The following is a 16,868-nucleotide window of genomic DNA, read 5'->3' as shown; positions in this document are numbered from 1 at the left end:
TTTAGAAGCTGGCGGCCATTTTGTGGCACCATACCAAAGGCCCCAGGATTGTTTTGTCGGACTGGCGATTGTTTAAGGGCTTGAGCTCAGCGGTTTCTGAGCTTTTGACCCACACTCTCAGGGGGCAAATTTAAGGAGGAACATCCTATTGGCTGTGCCCCGTGTAACACCTTGGCTGGCATTTGAGCTCAGCGTCTTCTGAGCCTGTTAAATTTTATATTAAAGGGCGCATTCCCCATCTGAAAGCCGCTGAACAATAAGTCACCTGTCAACGTGCACTTTTCGCTTCTCTGCTTTCCAGTCAAAGATGGCAGATATCCCACTATCTTTGGACTCTGAGCTGGACTGTTCTCCCCCACGCATTCAACAACCGGCTCGGGCGAAAAAGACCAAGACCAAAGAGTGGCGGCATCATGCTCAACCAAGGTCTAATAAAGCAGAGCAACGTAGACACCAGGTTTTAGAAAAACAAGTTGAAAAGGCCCGTCAGCAGTCATCAATTCCTGGTCAGTCCTCGGTGGCGGATGATGGAGCAGGCCCGTCCAGAGCCTTCCAATTGGGGTCATCTTCGGGCGGACAGGATTTGCGTTTACCCGAAGCGACCTTTACACCGACTGCTGCTGGCCTTCGGCCTGATTTACCGGATAATTCTGTTAATTTTCAGGCTGCCTTGTCAGATGCACTAGCTAAGATTCTGGCGGCGGGAATTCAGCAAGGTGCGGTGGGTTCCGCTCCTCCTTCCATTGATCCACCGATACCAGTTCGAGCTGAACCTAGACCAGCGCAACCTGCCACTCGCCAGACTGACGAAGTATCGTCGGATGAATTCGAATCCGGCGAGATTTGCCCTGAGGACGTAGAATTTTCGGAGGACGAAGGCCTCCCACCGGACAGACCCGTTTTTACTAGCCTTTTCCGTCCGTCTGTTTTTAAATCACTCCTACACAAAGCCAAGCTTACCACAAAGTTTGGCGTTTCAGACGTTCAATCGGACAGTAATTCTCAAGCACCGCACGATGCTTTTTTTCAGGTCTCGAAACCGGAGCAAGACGTCATTCCTTGTCCCCCGTTGTTCTCAAATGTCATCAATTCGGCCTTTGGTCAACCAGGCTCTTTGTCTTCACCAAGTGGCATTGATAAACGTCTCTACGCCTCAGCTAAAGAACTGGAGAATGCACTGGCCATACCTTCTGTTGACCCTCCCGTGGCTAGTTTATCTACGTCTTCTTTACTGACATCAGACGTTGCAGATGGCCTAAAAGCTGAGGACCGAAAGATGGAACTTGGGTTTCGGAAAGCGCACCAGGCGGCAGCTTGGGCAATAAAGGCGGCCACAGCGACTTCATTTTTCAATTGCGCCGCTCTAATCTGGCTCAGACAACTGCAGGAGAGATTACCACCTGATGACACACGGCTCCATCAGGACATTAATAAGTTAGTGGCCGCAACTGAATATTCTGCCGACGCATCTCTCACGGCAGCCAAGTTTGCTTCCAGGTCTATGGCAGCGTCTGTAACAAATCGTCATTTGTTTTGGCTCTGTAATTGGAGGGCGGATGCCAGAGCCAAGTGGAAGTTAGCGTCCGCTCCATATTCAGCTCCATCTCTCTTTGGTGCCGCTCTGGAACCGATTTTAATAGAGGACAAGGACAAGCGCAAAGTCCTCCCATCCTCCTTTCGTCGATCTGAGAGGAGATACACATCTTATTCTCAGCGGCCGCCCTTTCGGACCTACTCAGGGTCAGGCGGACCCTACTTTCCTCGTTCATATTCCCAGTCTTCGGACAGGACCATGGACAGACAACCTTTTCGGGACCGCTCACGGGGCCAGTCCCAGTCGAAACGCCCCTTCCGAGGCTCCAGTTACCGTCCAGCTCGCAGGGGCAAGTGACGCCCCCGAGTCAGGTCCTATTGGGGGTCGACTCCAGCACTTCCACCTCCAGTGGGACCTATCGACAACAGATGCTTGGATCCGTCATACGATTCAACAGGGCCTTCACATCGAATTCCACTCCACACCGCCCAACAGATTTCGCAGCTGTCCTGTTCCTCTGTGTTCCCTGAAAAGACGACTCATGGATGCAGAAATATCGCATCTTCTTTTGATCAAGGCGATAGAACCAGTGCCCCAGGGACAGGAATACACCGGATTTTACGCTACCTTGTTTCTGGTGCCCAAGTCATCGGGCGGTCACAGAGCCATCTTGAATCTGAAGTGTCTCAACCGATACGTTCGGTATCGCAGGTTCAAGATGCATTCCCTTCGGTCGATTCTGGCGGCGGTCAGACCCAACGACCTTCTGCAATCTGTGGACCTGCGCGAAGCCTACTTACATGTCCCAGTGCATCCTCTCCACCGTCGTTACCTGAGGTTCGCCTACAACAACAACCACTATCAATATTGTGTGATGCCCTTCGGGTTGTCATCGGCACCCAGGACTTTTACCAAACTGGTGGAGGTAGTGGCAGCGGCTGTCAGGGCGTACACAATCCGATTAATGTGTTATCTGGACGATATTATCGTCATGTTGACGTCGCATGCTCAGGCTATGAGGGACATGGAGTTGGTTTTACAGATTTTCCAGGCCCACGGTTTTTCCATCAACTGTCAAAAGAGCCACTTCTGCCCAACAACCCGTTTACATCATCTGGGAGCGGTGATAGATTCGCAACTGGGCCAGGTATTCTTGTCCCCGGCTCGCATTCAGGACCTCAGGGCAATGGTGAGCCAAGTGCAAGGTCAGAGGAAAGTGCCACTTCTACTACTATCTCAACTGTTAGGGAAGATGGTGTCCTGCATATCCATCGTGCCGTGGGCTCGCAGGCATGCCCGTCCCCTACAGTGGCTGCTGCTTCCCTTCCAGAAGCAGGGCCGCGGCACTTCCAGATATCCAATTGCCTTGCCTCCTCAAGTTCGTCTATCGCTTCGGTGGTGGAGGACTTCCGCAATTCAGAAGGGGTGTCTGTTTCTCGAACCCAACCGACTGGTCCTGACATCCGACGCAAGTCTACACGGTTGGGGGGCTCACCTACAGGACGCGGTGGTGCAAGGTCAGTGGTCTCTGGCGGAGCGGGCGAACAGCATCAATTGGCTGGAATTGAGAGCTGTTCGTCTCACGTTACGCCACTTCCATCACATCCTCGAGGGTCAACATGTGCTGGTCCGAACGGACAACATCACCACCAAGGCACACATAAATCGGGAGGGGGGCACCCGCTCCAAAGCCTTGATGATGGAGTCCGAGAGACTGTTAGCCTGGGCGGAACTCCACACAGCGTCTCTGGTGGCAGACCACATTTCGGGACAGTCCAATGTGATGGCAGACTGGCTCAGCAGGGAGCACATCGACCCTGCGGAGTGGAGCCTGAACCATGCCGTCTTCGATCAGCTGACACACAAATTCGGCCAACCTCAGGTGGACTTGTTTGCCACTGTTCAGAACGCCCAACTACCCCGCTTCTACTCCCGCTATCCAAGCGCAAGATCAGAGGGCAGCGATGCGCTACGTTGCCCGTGGCCCACCGGACTTCTTTATGCCTTCCCCCCGATTCCTTTAATCCCTCGCTTGCTTCGGAAACTGATCCGGGAGGGTGCAGAGCTGTTGCTGATAGCCCCACTATGGCCTCGGAGACCATGGTATGCAGATCTGCTGGAGCTCTCCATCGTTCCACCCTGGACGTTACCGGCCCGGACAGACTTGCTAACTCAAGGGGTCGTCGTCCACCCAGACCCGCAATGGCTCCGATTAACCGCCTGGCGTTTGAGCGGCTCCAGTTACAGAAGGACAGACTGTCCGTTGGGGTCATCTCTGTGATTCAATCTGCCAGGCGTCCCTCCACGACACGAATTTACGAGGCTTCGTGGCGTGCCTTTACATCTTGGTGCCTATCGCACCACGTGGATCCGACTTCTCCGGATATCCCAGATATCTTGGACTTTTTACATGACGGCCTCTCCAAAGGCCTCGCCCCAGCAACATTGAGACGCCATGTGGCAGCTCTATCCACTGTTATCACCTGTGAGCGCCACCACACTCTCTCATCGAATCCCAGAATTCGGGCTTTTTTACACGGTGCCACCAACATCTCACCACCAGTGGTACATAGGTTCCCGTCATGGGATCTCCCATTGGTTCTTAAAGCTCTAACTTCAACACCATTTGAGCCTTTAGCATCTACATCTCTAAAATTTCTTACCATCAAAGTCGCCTTTCTATTGGCGATTACATCCGCCCGGCGGCTGTCAGAACTCACCGCTCTATCCATACGCAAAGAGCTCTGTATCTTTCACAGTGACAGGGTCGTCCTGAGGTTAGACCCAACGTTTGTACCGAAGATTAATTCATTGTTTCACAGAACCCAGGAGGTGATAATACCTGATTTTTATCCGAACCCTCGCCATCCGTCAGAGACTCTATGGCACACTCTAGATGTGCGTCGAGCACTTCGTCGCTATATCAGGCGTACAGAATCTTTCAGACAAACCGAGGCATTGTTCGTTTCCTTTCATCCTTCATCAATGGGGAAGAAGGTGTCGACAGCTACAGTTGCGCGCTGGATCAAGAACTGCATAGCGACGGCCTACGACATCCAAGGCCGGCCTCGTCCTTCACATATTTCTGCTCATTCTACCAGGAGTGCAGCCGCCATGGCGGCTTGGTCTACACAGGCTTCAGTTCTGGAGATTTGCCGTGCGGCTTCATGGTCCTCCGCTTCGTCGTTTATTTGACATTATAAAATTGATTCGTATGCTTCAGCTGAAGCTTCCTTTGGTCGCAGGGTTTTACAACAAGTGGCCACAGCCCAGGTCTCTGAGAGCAGACAGCCCCCTCCCTGAGCAGTGAACTTGGGTACGTCCCGTCCATGGATTGGAGGAGCAGCACAGTGGAAAAAGGACGTTGTCTCACCTGAACGTCCATTTTCGATGTGCTGCGACTCCAATCCATACCCACCCTTGGGCTTCTCTCTAAGTTTGGACTTGTGACAGTTGTGTTTGTTATTCCAGTTTGAGTTTTTCCAGTTTGAGTTCTGGCGCCTTCGTGAGGAAAGACTGGAGCTGATTGGACAGCGTGGGCGTGGCCAGTTTACAGGAAGGAGATCAGCACTCAGTTCTGCCCAGCAACTAAGGAGAAGCTACCCGTCCATGGATTGGAGTCGCAGCACATCGAAAATGGACGTTCAGGTGAGACAACGTCCTTTTTCTCCCTTTTACTTCTTTACCAAAGAACAAATTCACAAAGGCTTTGCTTTGGTCTTGTCCAGTGTAGATCAAGGGAATGTAGAGGAATATATGTTTTGTTAGTTTCCGTCATTAGGAAACTAACACTAGGTAGTATTAGAAAAGGACTGCAAGTGAAAAGTGCATGTATACATTTTTTTTTAATGAAGGTGATTGCTTCAAGTAAAGCTCTAAAATGAATTCTGAATATTGTCCTCCTTATTCTGTTAGATCTTTATTTTAAATGACAGTAATGAGCTTGAAAATTCACATCTTCATTAATGTGTTCATAGTTCATGCTACCAATGTTAAAGCAATATATATACCCCACATTCTCTCCCTTTAGACTGAGCTATGTGTATGGTTATGAGCTGTGTAATGATAAGAAGAAAAATTGGTATGAAACATGTTTCTCAAGCAAGTTTCTTCCTTAATGAATTGTGTATAATAGTACTGAAACTCCACTTCCAGGTGGCTTCTTCAGCATCCTGTTATTTTCTTCTACCAAATAGCTTTATGTTTTGGAGCAAAATTACTGTCTGACTAAAAAACAATTCTTCCTATTCATACGTAATGGATAGCCCAAGCGGAATAGCTTGGATTGTAGTTTTGTGATGTTGTAATGGTTTTTCTTCGGCCACAAGTAGTTTTTTGATCTGCCTGAACAGGGATGAGAAGTATGTAGCATTTTGGATTTTGCTGAATTGCAGCATATAGCAGCTGAAAGCTAGAGTGATAATCCAGTGGCATCTGGAAAAACACAAGTTTATCAACTGTACTCCAGAAAGAGGTAGACTACTGGACTAGATCAATCAAGAAACCACTGAAAGGAATGCAATCATCTAATTTACTCAATTTTAAAAAGAAGAAATAGTTGGAGTTGCATATTAGACACAGAAAACACTCTACTTTCAGAATCCAAAAGTAAGTACTTTATTTTAGTTGGTTTTAGTTTGTTATTTATAAGTATCTTAAGCCACAAGGCAATGAACTTCATAATTTCCCCTATAATTATTAAATTATTTGTGTTATTTGTGAAAATAAACTTCAGTTACCTTATGTTTTATTCTTGGTTGTAAAACAATTGTTTTCTTTTAGGAACTTTTTTCAATAAGTTCTAAAGTTCACAGGAGGTCCCAAAAATCCTCTTTGGAAAGTGAAACTTAGAAGATGGATAGCCTACTTACAAGGAGAACTGGAAATAAGAAAGTTATGCTGCCTTATTTATTTATTTTTTAAATTGGTTGCCACCCATCTCGCCACAAGGTGATAACTTAAGAGACTGGTAGAAAGAATTAAATGATGTGCATATGTGTAATTATATCAGAACTACTATGATATAATGGTTAAAATGCTGGAGTGAAGACAGGTTCCAGTGCTGTCTTGCAAACTGAACTTGGCTTTGGGCCAGTCAGTCTCTCAGCTCTCCCCCTGTTTTGAGATAGTGGGTTTAGTTGTTTATGTTGATATGACCTATCTGCTCTCTGTGTGTATCTGTGTCTGTATTAGTGTGAAAAAGGGCTTTCTCATCCTGACCTATCTTTCTGATGATTAAAGGGCAAAACAATTACAGAAATACTTCCTCTTTGACCATGCAGTGTAGTGATACGATAGCTAAAGGATTCAGCCCTTCTTTTCTTTACCTCCTAACCTTTCATTTGGGAGATAAACCAATGTCAGGCTAATTAAACAAAGCCATATTTTAAAAAAGACAAAACATTCTTTTTCACTCTAAGTTTTATTTAGCATGAAAGGAAAAGGTTACAGAGCTGCCAGAACAGAGAAATACAGCAGCTTGGAAATTAGAAGAGAAAAAAGCCATACCTTGGAATAACACAAATAAAAAAAAAATTTGTCCAAGACTGGAGAGAGTTAAAAATATTAGATCCATGTCAGATTTAATAAAAAAAATACATCTTCATGCACAGCCTAAAATTAAGCACTGATTATTATAACTTGTGCAGACATGAAAAAAATAAGACCTATTACAATGTCAAACTATAAATTAAAAACCTAGCAAACAGGTTCCTTGCTCTAGGTATTCTGTATTTCTGTAGGAATTTACCCATTCCTAGAGAAATAGAAGGCTTCCTGAAGAATATTGCCATCTGCTTCAACTTCCTGGACTTTTCCAGTTCCTTGGAGATTCTCAATGATGATCAGAGGCTGCTGGGAATTATTGAAACCCTGTAGTATATTCAGCCTCTCATCACTCCATTTTTTTTCTCTGTCCCTCTTTTTAACAAAGACCATTTTTTCTTATATCCAGCAGAGGGAGGGGTTGAGGTAATTAGAATCTGAATCCATGAACATGGCAGAGAATCATAGCTCACTTGTAGGATGCACAGCAAATGGCATTAAAAATAATATCTGATGGTAGATAGTTTGTCAGCTTTTAGACAGATGAAGTTTTGAGCTGCGTTTTGGGCATATGGAGGGTTTTTGCTTACCTTGGTTATATCCACAAATATTCTCTCAACAGTTTGTGGTTTCTGGATGATAAGGTTGAGAACTAATGTATATATATGATAAAAAACATCTTTTCAGGATTTCTAGCCTATTGGCTTCTTAAACATAAAGTATATTATAACTTTTCAGAGTCTAGAATTGTGTGCATTTTCTCACTTGGTCTGGGTTACTAAAACTCTTCTAATTATATTTGGGGAAATACGTTAGGGGTGAAACTGAATATGTTGATACTGAATATGCTAATTTCTTAATTTGGAACACTTAGAATGATTCAGACTCCTACAGCATCCTTATTTGGTTTCTACAAGTTAACTGTTTAATAATATTTATGTATACACATATACATACAAATACTACAAACTACACATATACAGTTATGGCCATAAATGTTGGCACCCCTGAAATGAAGTATTTCTCACAGAAAAGTATTGCAGTAACACATGTTTTGCTATACACATGTTTATTCCCTTTGTGTGTATTGGAACAAAACCAAAAAAGGGAGGGGAAAAAAGCAAATTGGACATAACCTCACACAAAACTCCAAAAATGGGCTGGACAAAATCATTGGCACTCTTTATTTAATATTTGGTTGCACACCCTTTGGAATAAATAACTGAAATCAGTCGCTTCCAATAACCATCAATAAGCTTCTTACACCTCTCACCCGGAATTTTGGACCACTCTTCCTTTGCAAACTGCTCCAGGTCTCTCTTATTGGAAGGGCGCCTCTTCCCAACCGCAATTTTAAGATCTCTCCACAGGTGTTCAATGGGATTGAGATCTGGACTCATTGCTGGCCACTTCAGAACTCTCCAGCGCTTTGTTGCCATCCATTTCTGGGTGCTTTTTGACGTATGTTTGGGGTCATTGTCCTGCTGGAAGACCCAAGATCTCCAACACAAACCCAGCTTTCTGACACTGGGCTCTACAGTGCAACCCAAAATCCGTTGGTAATCCTCAGATTTCATGATGCCTTGCACACATTCAAGGCACCCAGTGCCAGAGGCAGCAAAACAACCCCAAAACATCAGTGAACCTCCACCATATTTCATTGTAGGTACTGTGTTCTTTTCTTTGTAGGCCTCATTCCGTTTGCGGTAAACAGTAGAATGATGTGCTTTACCAAAAAGCTCTATCTTGGTCTCATCTGTCCACAAGACGTTTGCCCAGAAGGATTTTGGCTTACTCAAGTACATGTTGGCAAACTGTGGTCTTGCTTTGTTATGTCTCTGTGTCAGCAATGGGGTCCTCCTGGGTCTCCTGCCATAGTGTTTCATTTCATTTAAATGTTGACGGATAGTTCGCGCTGACACTGATGCTCCCTGAGCCTGCAGGACAGCTTGAATTGCTTTGGAACTTGTTTGGGGCTGCTTATCCACCATCTGGACTATCCTGCGTTGGCACCTTTCATCAATTTTTCTCTTCCATCCACACCCAGAGAGATTAGCTACAGTGCCATGGGTTGCAGACTTCTTGATAATGTTGCGCACTGAGGGGATGGTTTCATGTGTGTGCATACCACTTGCACAAATGCAGCTTTGCACTTTTGACTGCTGCTTCTGCAACCTGGTTTCAAATGGGTGGCAGACCAGAGGTTAGAGACCGCTGATATACAGTTTATGTAATACTGTATACACACATTATATGTCTCTGTCTTCATCTCCATCAATTTCATCTCTTATCTATCTGTTTATCATCCATCCATCCATCCATCCATCATCTATCTATCATCTATCTATCTATCTATCTATCTATCTATCTATCTATCTATCTATCTATCTTCTACACACACACACACACAAACACACAGTGTATGGTGTCTTTGATACTCTCTGAGCTTGATTGTTTGGTTGCATATATTATGTTACCCAAATAGCTAACATCATCAGTACTAGTGAGTGAGGGGTTTGCTCCCTACTTATGTACACTAGCTTGCCCTGCCAAGATTGGTGGAGATGTGGTTTTCTTGATAGTTCCTTAGTTAGGATATTGTCTGATGTTAAAATCTCCTTATCTGGGTATAGATATATATTCTATCTTAACTGTCTTTAGTTCAAACTGTCCACTTCCGCATGTTTCCAGTAATAATTCCAGAAATGTACTACAAGTTGGGCCAAGATATTAATGATTTTGATGGTGTTTCTCACTCTTTGGATGTATTCACTAATCATATTTTTAACTTGGCAATGCTTGATGTTATCCAACTATCAAATGCCCAGATACCTTTAGGCTTGATTCTGATAGCTTCTGATGGTTTCATTACTTAATATTTCAATTCCATTATTGTTTTTGATTTGATCCCAATTTATTGCTACTGGAGCATATTCCTCTATTAGGCCAAATTCTATTGCGGTAAAATAGAATTCGTGGTAAATTTTTTATGGTATTTATTAATGACTGGAATTTGATTTTTGATTTTCCATAAAGCTTCAGATTATCCATATAAAGCAAGTGTGAGATTTCATTAGCTTTTTTTGCTGTTTAGTAGCCAAGATTCGTTTTCTTCAAAATCACTTAAAGTGAATTCATAGTAATGACAATTAAGGATAATAATGAGTCACCTGGATATGCTGATAAGCCTGTATTTTTCATTTCCAATCACCAATTCTGTCTTCGACTGCTTCTCATTATTTTTTTTCTATAAACATTCTAATGTTTTACTGACACCAGTTGTTTCCAAACATTTGATGAGCCAACTATTCCTTTTTATAATGAACATGACATATATAAATAGGTTTTTTATCTTTTACAATACTCCAAAACCGTTTTATCAATTGGAAGTTGATCTTGTTTTCATATGCATTTTTATAAAATACCTCTAAGGTATGGCTGATTAGAAAGCTTAGTTTGTAGAAGGCAAACACGATATTGTTACTTGCCTCTCTGTAGCCCCTCTAAATGTTCTTAGCGTTCTAATGTTCTTCCTGAATAGGTAGGCAGATATTTGCTAGAAATTTCCACAGGGAATATGTGAGGCCCGGAAACATTTTATAAATAAAGATTATGATACAATGCCAGCTTTCCATTTATTTTCAATTTTAAAAAAGGAAGGAAGTGAACGTGGCAGATAACTAAGGAAGTCTCTGCAGGGACCTTGTTACCCTTGGGCATAACATTACTTGTCCCTGAGGAAGGGAATGGCAGAATATAGATATTCCCAAGATATAAAAACTATAAAACTGTACGCCAGGGAGATTTAAGATTGCTTCAATAAATTTAATGTTTCCTATTGCTTTTATAAATCTGACTTAATTAATATAAACAAGGCTTGTATGTTACACTATTGTTTCATTATACGGTAAATGGTTTGCTAAGTCATAGCTGGCTGGACTTATATAATATGCTAAACCAATTGCCATGGTTTACAATAAGTATGTTTACATGTATTAAATCATAATGTAATTGATTTATATGTAGCTTAATGTGATATGTGAACCCAGCCATTACGTTTAAATAAGTCATGCTTTAAAGCTTAAGAGTTCTTTTTAGATTTAATAAGCAAATCATGATTTACATTATCATAGCTTACGGTAATGTATGATTCATATCCTGACAACATTGCTTTAAGATTTTAATGAATATATGTAAGTTGTTGAAGTAAAACTCTGACACAAATAGAATTGTTAAACAGTGACTCATATCTGGGTTTGTGACAATTTCCCACTTTTATTACCCAGCAGATTTTCTTAGAAAGTACAGTTGGAATCAGAAGCTTAACATTTTAACAGATAGCACATTTAGTTTTGAATTGTGGACTAAGAGTGGAGAGACCTAGATCCAAGTCTAGATTCAGCTGTTGAATTTCTTCAGATACATGTTCTCCTTTGTAGTATGTAAAGTTGCACCATGCAGATAATTCTTGAATTATAAACATAATGGACCCTTCCCATTACAATTGTCAGTTGTAATGGCCATAAAACAGATTGGTCCCATGACAGACCCAATTTTACAATGTTTTTTGCAGCGGTTATCAAGCAAATATGGTGGTCAGAAGTGCGAATGTTGTAGATGTTGAGAAAATGCCACATCCGTTAAGCAAACCCATCGTTCACTATGATGCATTTTTGCCAAACCTGAAGTATCTGATTTTCAGCAGAATTGTTACTAGGCAACCAGTTGTGAATTGAGGACTACCTGTAAATTTATATGTAACAAAGTGCAATAAATTTTGATGACCAGGAATATCAGATTGTTTAAAATATGAATGAAATTTTAAATAGAATATTAACTATTAAAAGTTGCCATTGCTCATGTAAGAATGACAGTGTCGGTTTCACTTAACATATTATATATAAAGTGAAATAAATTGACATTAATTGATTAATGCTTTCCGATTGTCATCAGATTATTCTTTTTGCTAAAAAATTGTCAACTTTCTAAAATTTGATGGTTTTATATTCATTATGTCAAGATGGTATAATTGTCATATTTTGATGAGGAAGCACATACTAAGTTCCACTCAATCATAACATTCAGAATTACCATAAAATAAATTGGACTAAGAGATCTTGTCCAATGTATTTTATGGTAATGCTTTGAGGAGAAAATGAGATTCTAATGCTAGTCTCAAGGATTTTTTTAAGGGAAGCCAAGATATAAATTATATGTCTTTGTTACTACAAAAAAAAAAGCAGCATGGATTATCCATGTATTTTAAGAGTATTTAATTAAAAGCATTGTTGCAATTTTTCTGTTGGTGATAGGGAAATAAAACATCCTTCTATTTATTCGTTCAATTTTATAGCTATTGCTATAAACTATGTTGTATATACTAGGAGCTATTGGTACATCTGAACCTAACAGTGCTGTTTTGGTAAACTAAGAAAACTGAAGGAATTATTTATAACATATATTGTAATAAGGAACCTATATACTAATTTGGAAATTTAATCAATTTTTTTTTTTTTTTTGTAAAACATGACCTATGGGATTCAATTTAAATTTTCTTACTTTAGGATTTCTTTAGAGCTCTTAGCCTTTTTTTCTCAGAAACCCTTTAAAAATTATGGAGGAATGCAAAACAGCTTTTGTTTTTATGGCTTTGTGTGACTTATTTATATGAAAATACTTTATCAATACATACTTATCAATACTTATATTTATCAACATTTAATTAAAAATTAAAAATGATGTATTCACTGCTATTACTGCTTCTCGCTATTGTTTAATGGGATTTTATTATTGTATTATTTTTCAAAATAGACTGACAAATGATTTTGATTTTGCAGTTCCCTTAGAGAGTCTTGGGGAATCCCAGGGATTTGGGGCCACATTTTGAAAACCACCACTTTAGAATGTCCTGAGGCACACCTTGATTTCTTACTTCTTTTAAAGTTATTAGTTAAAATTTTTATTGGAATTTTAATCTGAAATGATAGTTATTGGGTACTTTATGAGATTGCTTGGAGTTTCCCAAGAGCAGCCCCAGTTCCCTATGTTGTGATGAGATTTATTATTTTTATTCCTCCTTTATTATTTATATAAATAATTTAAGGCAGCAAACATACCCAATACTCCTTTGTCCTCCTATTTTCCTCACAACAATCTTGTCAGGTGGATTGGGTTGAGGGAGAGCGGCTAGCCTAAAGTTACCCTGCCAGTTTTCATGTCTAAAGTGGGACTAGAATTCACTGTAGCCTGGTTTCTAGCTCGGTGTCATTAGACCAAACTGGCTTTCCAGAGATTACCAAAATTGGGGATTATAGCTATAGATGTTAACATGCAATCAGTTCAATTGCTTAAGTAAAAGAATTTAGGATCCCCCCCCCCCAAAAGTATCTCTCATTTAGCAAGATAGAAGAAGGGTAGGATTTAGCACTGCTTTGCTTGAACTGGAGGTTGGTTTGAGATCCTTCCTGTACAGCCTTCCGGCTTTATGACGAGCCTGCCTGAGAGATTTTCTGGAGTAGCAATAAGAAAGGGGTACAGGAGAAGGAATTAGCAATGGTTGGGTTTTCTTCCTGTTTCTCCAAAAAGGGAGCTTCAGCTGGATTTGATGCCTTCCTTGAACAGGAGGAATATCCAGTTCAGATCCAAAAGCCACTTTTTCTCACAAAGGACAGGAATTACTTCCCAGGAATCATAGCACTGGTTAAGTGTTCTTACTCATATGGGAATATAATTAAGTAATTGCAAATAGTTCAGAAACTTCATCTGTTAATGAGATGCTCCAGGCTGCAATTGTATGCTCAAAACCACCAGTCAGCATTTTTGACTAAATATAGTCATATATATTTATTAATTATATTTGTAATATGCTGAATGGTCATTTACTGTATGTGAATGCTATCATTTAGATTTTCTTCTTGAAATCGGTAGGAACTTACTGCAAAAACGCAGAGAACAGCAGAATGAAGAATACTGCAGTCACACTTTTTTTTTGTATTACCCAGGGTCAGCTTTTGCTTTGGCAAGTTTTCAGAATGGCATCCTTCTTTGCCTGAAAATACAAGCTCATTGGATTATGCTTGTGCCAGACTTCTGGAGAGAACAAGTAACGTTTAAGTATAATGAAACTTATTGAGTTGTATAACATGTATCATCTCCTTCTCTTTGGTCCTTTATGAGACTACTGCATGTTCCATTGCTTCCCCCAATAGGTATCGTACATTTAATGGAGGTACATATATTAGCACAGTAGGCATTCAGATATGTTTATTTGGCTCTTAGTTGCTTCAGTATTCAACCAGGAAATCATGTGTGACTGGCATATTAGTTATCACTGTTTGGCCTCATTTTTATTTGTCCACTGAGCGTTTAATTAGCATGTTAGAATGATCTCTCTCTTTTATTTTATGTTTTTCTAAAAAAAAAAAATGGGGGAGAGTTGATTGGATTCACAAGCTAGTTGATTGTTTTGGATGCCACTCTGTGCGCGAGCCTTTAATGGGCTGCAGCATTTCTACAGCCTGAATAACAATAACACTTTATCCTAATGGTATACAAAAATTACCTCATTCTGTTTGAGGTCATTCCCCCAAAACCCTGTACTACTGAAATTATTGCAAATATTTCACAGAACAAAGGCCATGTTTCTTATATGCTGTGCAGAAAATAAAGTGGCCCAGTGAACTAAAAGTCTATAATGAAAGGGAAAAGGAGAGGTCAAAGACCCACCATTGTGGTAGAACTAGTAGAAAATTGAACAGCAATAGACGAGGCTGCAATAGTTCTAAATGAAAGGGCTGCCTTTACAAAGGAAACAGTGATGACTTTGGCTGTTACTGAAATAATCATATGGAAATAGGAAATTTTCTTCCAGTAGCAAAGGCTGTGGAAATTCTGGGGCAAATTAGCACAAAAGATGGGCAAGTACAAAAGGATAAAATCCTTTCCTTTCCCGAGCAGCTTAGTGATCCAGAATAAAAAAGTGATTGGACAAAGAATAGATGTTAATTAGAGAGGATCCATCTCAATATTTCACCAATCCCCAGAGTTCCCAGGCCTGCTGATAGAACTAGGTCATGAGGAACCTCTGGAAAATTAAGAGATGAAGCCCTTCTGGTAGGTAGGTCCATTCCTCATACTACTGGTAAATGAGAGAATCTTTGTTCCTCTCAGTTCCTGGAATAGCTAAATATAGCTAAATTCTTCTTACCAAACTTTAGACTTTGTCAAGAAGGGATGCTATCACCTTGCATGTTCCAGCATTACCCATGCCCCATGCTTTGTTCAGGGACCAGTTTCAAAACTTTTCTAGTTTAGGAGGATGGTTCATCTTTTCGTGCAGTGCATTTCTGAATTATAGTTGCTAGTTTCTACTATTTGTGGAAGAATCCCAAATGAAGCTCCCAGTACACATATTTGACCTTTCATCTGCTGTTTTAGTAAGCAAGAGGATAAGTTGTCAGACATCACTTTGAATTTCCAAATAAACTATTGTCTCAGAGTTTTACTAGGATGAGAGGAATGTGCAAGGAGCACAAAACTAAAATTCTTATCCATTATAGAAGAATCACCACAGGATTAGTTTACAAATAATTTAACTGTGTAGTATATGTATGGCATGGATATTCCAAGCCATACACTTAGGTTTAGGTACATTAAGTAAAGCAATGAAAACATGAAGTTCATTTTCTTGTAGGAATCACTTTATTCTCATGCTTTTTCTAGAGCATTGTTGGGAGTTTCTAGATGGGTAAAGCGTCTTATTTAATTATAAATACATTCATTGGGAATAATCATTGCTGGCCAATGAAAGCTGCATAGAGGTTTGCAAATACATCTTACTGGTATTGGCACAATAATACATGACCCAAATCTTCATCATTGCAGAAGTAGCGGAATGGGCATTATGCCAAATGCAGCCACCTCATTTCACACCTCAATATGGTGCTCATAAGAAAAGGAAAATTTAACAGGAAAGCCCTTTTTATGTCTAGTGTACAACTAGATATTAAATTTCAAATAAAGCATGCTAATCATTTATTGTGGCTATTTAATAATAGCCACAATGAATGAATAATAAAAATAATAATAATAAAAAACAATATAGTAATACCATCATTCCAGATATTCTTCTAACTAAACTAAATCAGCTAGCTGTACCTGACCACACTTGTAAATGGATCATAAGCTTCCTAACAGACAGAAAGCAGCTGGTGAAGCTAGGCACAATCACATCTGATACCTGTACAATTAGCACAGGAGCCCCCCAAGGCTGTGTGCTCTCTCCACTTCTCTTTCTATACCAATGATTACATCTCAAAAGATCCCTCTGTTAAAGTACTGAAGTTTGCAGTTGATACAACAGTGATTGGTCCATTCGAGACAACAATGAATCTGCATACAGACGGGAGGCCTTGTGGTGCAAACAGAACAATCTTGAACTAAATACACTTAAAACTGTAGAAATGGTGGTAGATTTTAGGCGGAACCCTCCTATACTACCACCTCTTAACAATACTAGACAACACAGTATCAACAGTAGAGCCCTTCAAGTTTCTAGGTTCTATCATATCTAAAGATTTAAAATGGACACCTAACATCAAAAACATCATCAAAAAAGCACAACAAAGAATATTCTTTATGCACCAACTCAGAAAGCTCAAATTGCCCAAAGAGCTGCTGATTCAGTTCTATAGAGGAATTATTGAGTTTGTCATCTGCACCTCTATAACTGTCTGGTTTGGCTCTGCAACCAAACAAGACAGACACAGACTTCAACGAATAGTTAGAACTG

This window comes from Pantherophis guttatus, chromosome 3 (assembly GCF_059756535.1).
Source record: "Pantherophis guttatus breed Tessera chromosome 3, ASM5975653v1, whole genome shotgun sequence".
In the NCBI taxonomy this organism is placed as follows: domain Eukaryota; kingdom Metazoa; phylum Chordata; class Lepidosauria; order Squamata; family Colubridae; genus Pantherophis; species Pantherophis guttatus.
Note: the sequence above shows the minus strand (reverse complement) of the source record.